At 38.2% G+C, this 8,126-nt stretch overlaps 1 protein-coding gene across 1 annotated transcript in view; it reads right to left on the reverse strand.

The window, feature by feature from the left end:
• UBE2J2 (ubiquitin conjugating enzyme E2 J2) overlaps positions 1-7,477 on the reverse strand; it is a 404,416-nt gene extending 396,939 nt beyond the window's left edge. The window contains exon 1 of the mRNA XM_044063196.1: positions 7,321-7,477. The gene's annotated coding sequence lies outside the window, so the exon portion shown is untranslated. The remainder of the gene's footprint in view (positions 1-7,320) is intronic.
• Positions 7,478-8,126: the final 649 nt, after the last annotated feature.

Here is an 8,126-nt window from a genome sequence, read left to right on the forward strand (position 1 = left end):
CCCTAGATACAAGGGGAAGGGGGCAGGTACTTGGAATGTCCTGATTTACTGATGGGGTGGGGACAGAGGGGTGAAAGTTTGCTGAATTGTCAGCCAGCAGGTTTACTATATCTATGGCATTTGTATATGTGATGTCCTTAACCAGTAGTTCTGAACAAATCTGGGTGCTATCTTTGAGATTACGGACATATGTGAAGAAGGCCTCATCATAAAATGTTTTCCTCCAGCAAACAAATTTGTATTTATACATGCATCATACTAAACCCCATTTATACAGTCATCATAATACCGAAGTGTCTTCCAGACCTGATCTCATCAAAATCCCTCTACTTCCTGCTGTTCACTTCTCCCCACCCTCAGCTTCTTTCTAATAGCAAATTCCCCTCTATATACACTCTTTATAAATGCTGTATATTTGTTCCCTCTCCTCTCTCTGCAAATAACTCTTCCTACTATTCGACCCTTTGACCTTGAATTGAAAGGGAATCCTCCAATAGCTCTTCTTCTTTTCCTGTACCTGTCTGTCTTTTCTAAGCAATTTGTACCAATGTGTTATTCCTTGCTTGCCTGTTTATTTGTTGTTGTATAAATTCATTGCTTGCTTGTTTAATTGTTTATCTGTGTAATTGTTTTTAATGTGGAGCTTTTTACCTGTTTAATTGTTATGTATAATCTTTATTGCTTACTTGTCTTAATTGTTTTATCTGTGAAATTGTTTTTAATGTGGAGCTTTTCTCCCCGGGCCTCCACTGAAAATGGGCCCTTTGAGCCCAGTGGACCTCCCCGGTTATCAAACTGGAAATAAAATAAATAAATAAGTATTTGACAGCACAGCAAAAGACAAAACATTTGTCTCAAGAGTTTGTGATGGTTTTGCTTTTCATTTATTGTACTTCATTTACTAACAATATTGTTTATTTTTCTTATAGTTGAACTAGCTCTGCTGTAAGATGAATAAAGCCTAGTCTTCAGGCCTTTTATTCTAAGTTCATCTCATCAGTGTTGTTTGCATTACCGTATCAGTCTGTCACAGTTTGCTAAAAACAATACATCACCTCAACCTCAATACCACAATTAACACAACATGCTGGAGGGACAGGTTCATAACCCAGTGCCTGCTCATGCTATGGAACAGACTTCCCATACATGTCAAGCAGAGCACCTCGATGACCCTCTTCAAGAGAAATCTTGATAAGTGGATGGGAAACAGAAAATTCACTCCAGGGATAACTCCAATGACTCTACTCAACAGAGGCACTGGGAACTAAGGTCGGGTGGCACTATGCCAGGGTAATCCTATGGCTAGGCTTGTAAAGGCCCCAGGGACATTAGCCTAGTACACACATATGAACATACAGGTCTTTTAACATCCACCCACAATCCCTTTTTCCAGCCAAGGTTCACAACATCAGGTGGCTAGCCCTACCACAGTTGTTCTTCCATACCACACATTTGCATGCACACTCACACCTATGGCCAATTTAGTGTGTCCAAGAAAACCCACAAGGAGAACATACAGACTCCGCACAGAAGGCACCCCAGCCAAGAATCGAACTGGAGAACCTCTTGCTGTGAAGAGATAACACTATCCTCTGCACCAAACAGTCTTCTTAAACAAGATGCTGCTGCCCTAGTCCAGATGCATCTTTCATACCTACCCAAAGGGATGTAAACGAAACTGAAGGACTGCTTAACACTGAAAATGGCAGTGAAATGTGAAATCTTTTGGCTGTGGTGAAATACATCCCGTATACTGAATCACAAATGAAAAGAAAAAAAAAAAACCACATATGCCTATCGGCTAGGTCATTTCAATCTCATCTACCACAGTTTTCACATCATCTTAGGAAACTATTAAGAATATGGGATGCATGGCTAGGCTTACAAAGGTCCTTGTGGTTGTTAGCCTAGTAAACACCTATGAACCCAAGAACTTGGTGCATGTACGGCAAAAGACACACGCCTAGATACTTTATCCAGTAGGAGACAATGGGCACAGGCTTTGTTAGTGAACTTATGGCCACAACTTGTGAGTTTAGAAATCAAAAAGTGAAGTTAAAGTATAGTGGAAAGACTTTGCCTAGAAGTTTATTGAATTTTTTCTCCTGCAAGAATTCAACAGTAAAACAGTGAAGCTGTTCCCTGATGGAAAAGATGCAAGACCCTACAGCTGACATAAAGCATGTTTTTAGCTACCTGTCAATTACAGACGGCTCCTGATAAAGGGTTTGGCATTAAGTGGCTACGTCAGCTCTTCACAAAAATAGGTAAGCTAACAATTTTATTACCTTGAAAGCATATCCAAATAAATGACACAGACATTAAAAGCTTGCAAAAGGTTACGCTGTTTGTTCGGACTGCTCCAAGAAATGCTAACACATAACTGGCTTCCTTTAGAGTTCCATGGAAGTAGAACAGTCACAAAATGTTAAAGAATTTGTTAATGAGTTTCAAGTTGCTAGGTGAATAGAGTGACAGCAAACCATAACTGGGAACTGCAATACAGGCACTGCCTTCCTTTGAAAGACATTATATGAGAAAGTCTGCTAGGAGACCTCTCTGGGATTGTTGTAGTCACAACATAGTAGGAGCACTTGTTTCTCTCTTTCAACCTTGCTGGAGTGTGCCACACACACACACACACACACACACACACACACACACACACACACACACACACACACACAATCTCCTGATCCTATTTTTAATAGAAGACTAAGAGGAAAACAAGTTCATTAACAGGAAGACTAGGAGGAAAACAAGTTCATCAACAGTTATACTATACAAAACAGAAAAAGCACTTGGCAAGAAATTACCCAAGGTATGGGTGCCAGTGTCTCAACACGCAGCGTGTACACACAGGTTCTACACCCACACTAAATAATTAAATACTGGGGAAAGAATCCAGCCACTGACATTGTACTGCAGAATAAAGGAGGCGATGAGCTCATGAAATACCACCCTTGAACTGAAACACAAACCAGAAATTCCACACGTTCAAACTGCTATAAAAGATCTCACAGTACTTGTCAAACTGCTATAAAAGATCTCACAGCACTTGTCTAAAAAGACTAACAGAATTACCCTGATGTCTTGGTCTGAATTACCCTACTCAGTAGGCATACCACCTTGGGTATCTTTCAAAATTGGAGACCACCACCAAGACCACCCTGGTCAACAAAATGTATACAACAATTTGCTACTGGGTCTAAACAGATCAAATTTTACATTGCGGTTTTACATAAGCAAGATAAAGACTCAAAAATAAGTACTATGACAGGTGAACTCAGTAGGATCCTACCAAGAGACATCAGGATTAAAAGGATCTCCAGTGTGTTATGGGCTGCACTCACATCAATGAGCAAGAAAACTTTGTAGTGATCAACTAGTCAATACTGTCAATGGCTGTTACAATATTACTGTGCTGCAAGTCAATACTGTCAATGGCTGTTACAATATTACTGTGCTGCAGTTTTAAAGTTTAAAAAAAAAAATTAAAAACAGGTATTAAAAAAATTACTAAAAAGGTTTCTATGTTTTAAAATGTGAAAGTTTGGTGCACTGATAGTCAAGTTCCAAAACTGACACCAATAAAGGCAGTTGATGTATCCTCTAATTCTCCCCTCTCATATTTTTAAAGATGCATTTTCATTCATACTAACTCCATTTTAAACAACTAAAAGTATTGTACCAGCTGAAAGCCCAATTTAATCCCACCTAAAAAAAAAAAAAAGATTCAACATTTACAAAAGCTGCCTACATCCTCTAGTCATGCACAGAAAAAAATCTCAACTGCAGAAGCTGTGATATACTTAAAACCAAGTACAGCTTTTCACATGCTATGCTTTCTTGAGGAAAGCAAAGCTTTCAATGTAGTTTTATTTCACATTCTGAAGCTACATACCACACAGTATTTCACAACAATTAAGAAGCACCATTAACATAATGTGCATTCAGTTTTATTTACTACTAGAAAGTGGACATTCACTCCTTTCTGGTCATTTTGCACAAGCTACATTTACTGAACTCTACAGTTTTCACTTTCCATTTGGAATGATCATCTTACTCTTATACCTAGCAGCTACTAAGTTATTAAGTAGGTTACCATACAAATAATTCAGCATACAGCAGACTCCCTCTTATCCGGCCTGTCTTTAACCAGTCTCCTCTTTAAATCGGCCACCAAATTTCTGCCGTAGCCCTAGCAAAAGAGAACAGAGAAGAAAAACACTTCCACCTCCTCTGGGCTAAATGACGACAGACATTTGAGTTTTAGATGTCATATTCATTAGAAAAATGCATACCAATACAAATCCTGTAATTACAGCTGATTTATAACCTATAAATGCTATTTTGTATGATTCTGTTGATTAACCAGCCAGTCGTTTATCCAGCCTAAGGTTTGGTCCCAGCGAGACCGGATAAGAGGGAGTCTACTGTAGTATAACAAGTACACAAAATCTGTTAAAAATGTGATACAAAGACAAATGACATGTTCTATTAAAGCAAATTCAAAACTGGTAAATGAATCTTAATGAATGCAGACCTCCAAAACTGTTTTAGAGGGTACAAATCAGTTATAACGCATTCTTTAAATACTTCAGCAACCTCATTACACCAAAGAAGTAATGACTGGAAGAACATTTAAGAACCTGTAACTGCACTCAAATTACATATACAATTAAAAAATTAATTATATACACGATTATATGATCAGATTTCTGCCCTTTACTCTTGTTCAGCTTAAACATATAGGTGGTACAAAATCTGGTTTTAAGTCTTGCTCTTAATACAACAAATACACCAATCATTTTTTTTTATTGTTTATTACTGTACATACCTTGTCCTAAATATATATCTATAGTGCATGCATACTGCATATATTACAATCATACATCAATGATACTTAAATGACATCATGTACAAACCTTGTCGTGTGTATATTGCATTACACAACGATTTAATGACTTATTTAATGGAGCTTTGCTCCCAGGGACTCTGTCAAAAGGTACTACTAGCCCAGTCAAACTACAGTTAACAAACGGTAAACAAAACACATTAAGTACTAGGTATCGTTACTAAATATTAGGATCCAAAATATGCAGACATAATAGAATTTAGGAGATGCAACTATCCAACCTAACAGATGTGGATGTCACAGTCCACATAGGGTTGCCACCTTTTCAAATGCCCAAAGTGGGATATTTTTTGTAGAAACGTCAGATTTTGCAGGGCAAAACATACCCACGGCCAGTATAAAGGACAGAAATTCACTTTTTTGCCAGAATAAAAACTTATTCTTGCAGCATTTGAGTTGCTTATTCTGTTTATTATAATATTTAGGTGTTTCAGATACAAAATAACTGTTTTATGCAACTATTAAAGAAAATGTAGGTAATATTTTTGTCCTAAAATCTCAGGACATTTGCCATTTTTTTAATTTTTTTTGCAGGACACAACTGCCCAAAGAGGGACTGTCCCTCGCAAAGTGGGACAGGTGGTAACCCTAAGTCCACATGCATTTTTGTTGGGGGTGTTAGGCATAATCGGGTCTATGTTATAATCGTAAAAGCTGTCTTTCGCAAATACATGTTCATCAACACAAACGTAGAAGAACGGGTACATCGAAGTACCAAAAAAGTGAAATGGAGAATGCCGAATGCATTCCCGGAGGTAACAGCATCATACAGGTAAGGTAAACCTAACTGTACAAACCTTACCCAAAACACTTTTTCAACTGTTTTTGCAGGGGGGGCAAGCCTCCCTGCAGCCCCCCCCCCTACTTATATATACCAACTCCGACACCACACTACAGTGGGGAAAATGATTAATTTCCTCATCCCCACGATCACCCTGCTGGCCAAGAAAATCCATTCGGCATTCTCCATTTCGCTCTTTTGGTACTTCGCTGTTCTCGTTCTTCGACATATATGTGTCGATGAACATGTATTCACGAAAGACAGCTGTCGTGATTCTGATATAGACCAGCATAATCTACTAAGTCTTAGGGCTACCACCTGTCCCACTTTGTGAGGGACAGTCCCTCTTTGAGCAGTTGTGTCCTGACCAAAAATATTAAAAATGGCAAATGTCTTGCGATTGTAGGACATAGTTATGTCCCATATTTTATGTAATAGTTGCATAAAATAGTTATTTCTGTATCTAAAATACCTAAATGTTACAAGAAACAGAATAAGCAACTAAACTGCTACATGAATAAGCTTTTACTTAGGCAAAAAAGTAAAGTTCTATCCTTTGTACTGACCGTGGGTATGTGTCGACCTTTAAAATCTGATGTGTGTCCCGAAAATGTCCCACTTTGGCCATTTGAAAAGGTGGCAACCCTACTAAGTCTAGATGTCATGTTCCCAGCTGCCAAATCTATTGCCTAGATGTCATAATCCACATCATGGACAAGTTTTGGAAGATAAAACTGTAACTACTAAAACTGCTAGAATATACAAAGTATTATTCTGGTGTGTACTACCTGAGCTCCTGCATTCTTGGCTTAGCAAGTTTCAATTCCTGTGCTGTATCAGGGAAGTGCGTAAAAAGTTTTCAGAATATATAACAATACCGTCTATCAAGGTTACAAACCTTCGGAAAAAAAAAAACAGCTGGTGACAAACGGGAAAACTAAGCCAAAGAAAAATAGTAACACAGGACGAACGTACAAAGCAACTTATTCTCTGTTAAGGAGACAATATATACACACACATAAATCTATTAACAACTAAGCATTTTGCCAGAACTCCGTATTTATAGCACTGAGAAACTAATCATCTAATAAACGGAAAACTAGTCCTACACGTTATGAAAACTTGTGCCACTTATCACTTTGCTACCAGTTTAGAAAATGTAGATAACGTTTTGTCTAAACAAGTGTTGACAACAGACCACTCTGAACCACTGTCATCTAAGCACCCAATTTCACGATCACCTTTTTAGAAGGCTCAACCCATTAACATAACTGTACCTATAAAATGCGATATCCTGCTCTTTCAAATCCAAAAGAAAACTGCAAAAATAAAGGCTATGTACAGCCATAACTACCTTATCAAGAACCGTACTGTGCAAAAAAAATATATATATATAATCCTTGGATGTAATGCACAAAATATCTGTTTAATATTAAAACGTATAGCTATTTCACTGCAGACTAAAAGATCCTTGCAAATCATAGTGATAACTTGATATGTGAACTATTTACACAGGTCAATGCTAGAAAGCAAACACCATAACAGTTTAATACCACAGGCCAGACCAAAATGCCGGCGGACCACATTTCATGTAACAATGAGGGCAAAACAAATACCACACCTCTTTCAGGTCGCTGGAAGGCCACCACTGATTTACCAGCGTCCTGTTACCCTTATATTAAAGCAATTATATCCCCGTTTACTACCGCTACACATACAAGATATTCCGTATTAACAGTTCCAAATATCCCAGTTCAATATGGCCAACACTAGCGGAAGTTAAAAGTCAAGAAAACTTCCGGTTGAGGCTTTAGCAGTCTGAATCAGGTTCCTGTTAAGGGATGCTTGGTGTGGTAGACTGCTTTTGAGATGTATGGTAACTTCAGGTGCGATAAGGGGAAAGTGTTCCTGTCAAGTGAAGCAATAGAGACTAATGTGTGTTTTTTTTTTTGGGGGTATATTTCTCTTTAGTGACGCAGGAAAAAGGCTAAGGCTATAGCTAAGAGAGATAAAGGGACCGTGTTCCTGTCAGGTGACGCACGAGAGTCCAAGGTTATTGCTAGGAACCATGGCAACCGATGTAGAGACATGGGTAATGGTAGAAGAATGCTGTGAGCGGGATTGCTGGCTAACACGTATTTTTTTAGATGTTAAACTTTAGCACTATGCTAGTTTAAATAATTTAGTATAGTTGTACTTCTGTATATGGAGCGCATGTCCCCTTGGTATAAGCTTGAGGCATTTTTACGAAGTTAGTAAATTCCTTCCGTCTTCCCGACCCGTGGCAGTGCATATTTTGGTACTTTGGCATCTCATAAACGCAAATTAATGCTTGAACTTTTACTTACAGATGTTGAGGCAAAGAATAATGGGTGGCATACCTCTCAACTTCTTACAAAAATAAATCCGGACAAAGCCATATATGAT

The sequence above is a fragment of the Protopterus annectens genome, chromosome 2.part1, assembly GCF_019279795.1.
Source record: "Protopterus annectens isolate FY-2018-M chromosome 2.part1, PAN1.0, whole genome shotgun sequence".
In the NCBI taxonomy this organism is placed as follows: domain Eukaryota; kingdom Metazoa; phylum Chordata; order Ceratodontiformes; family Protopteridae; genus Protopterus; species Protopterus annectens.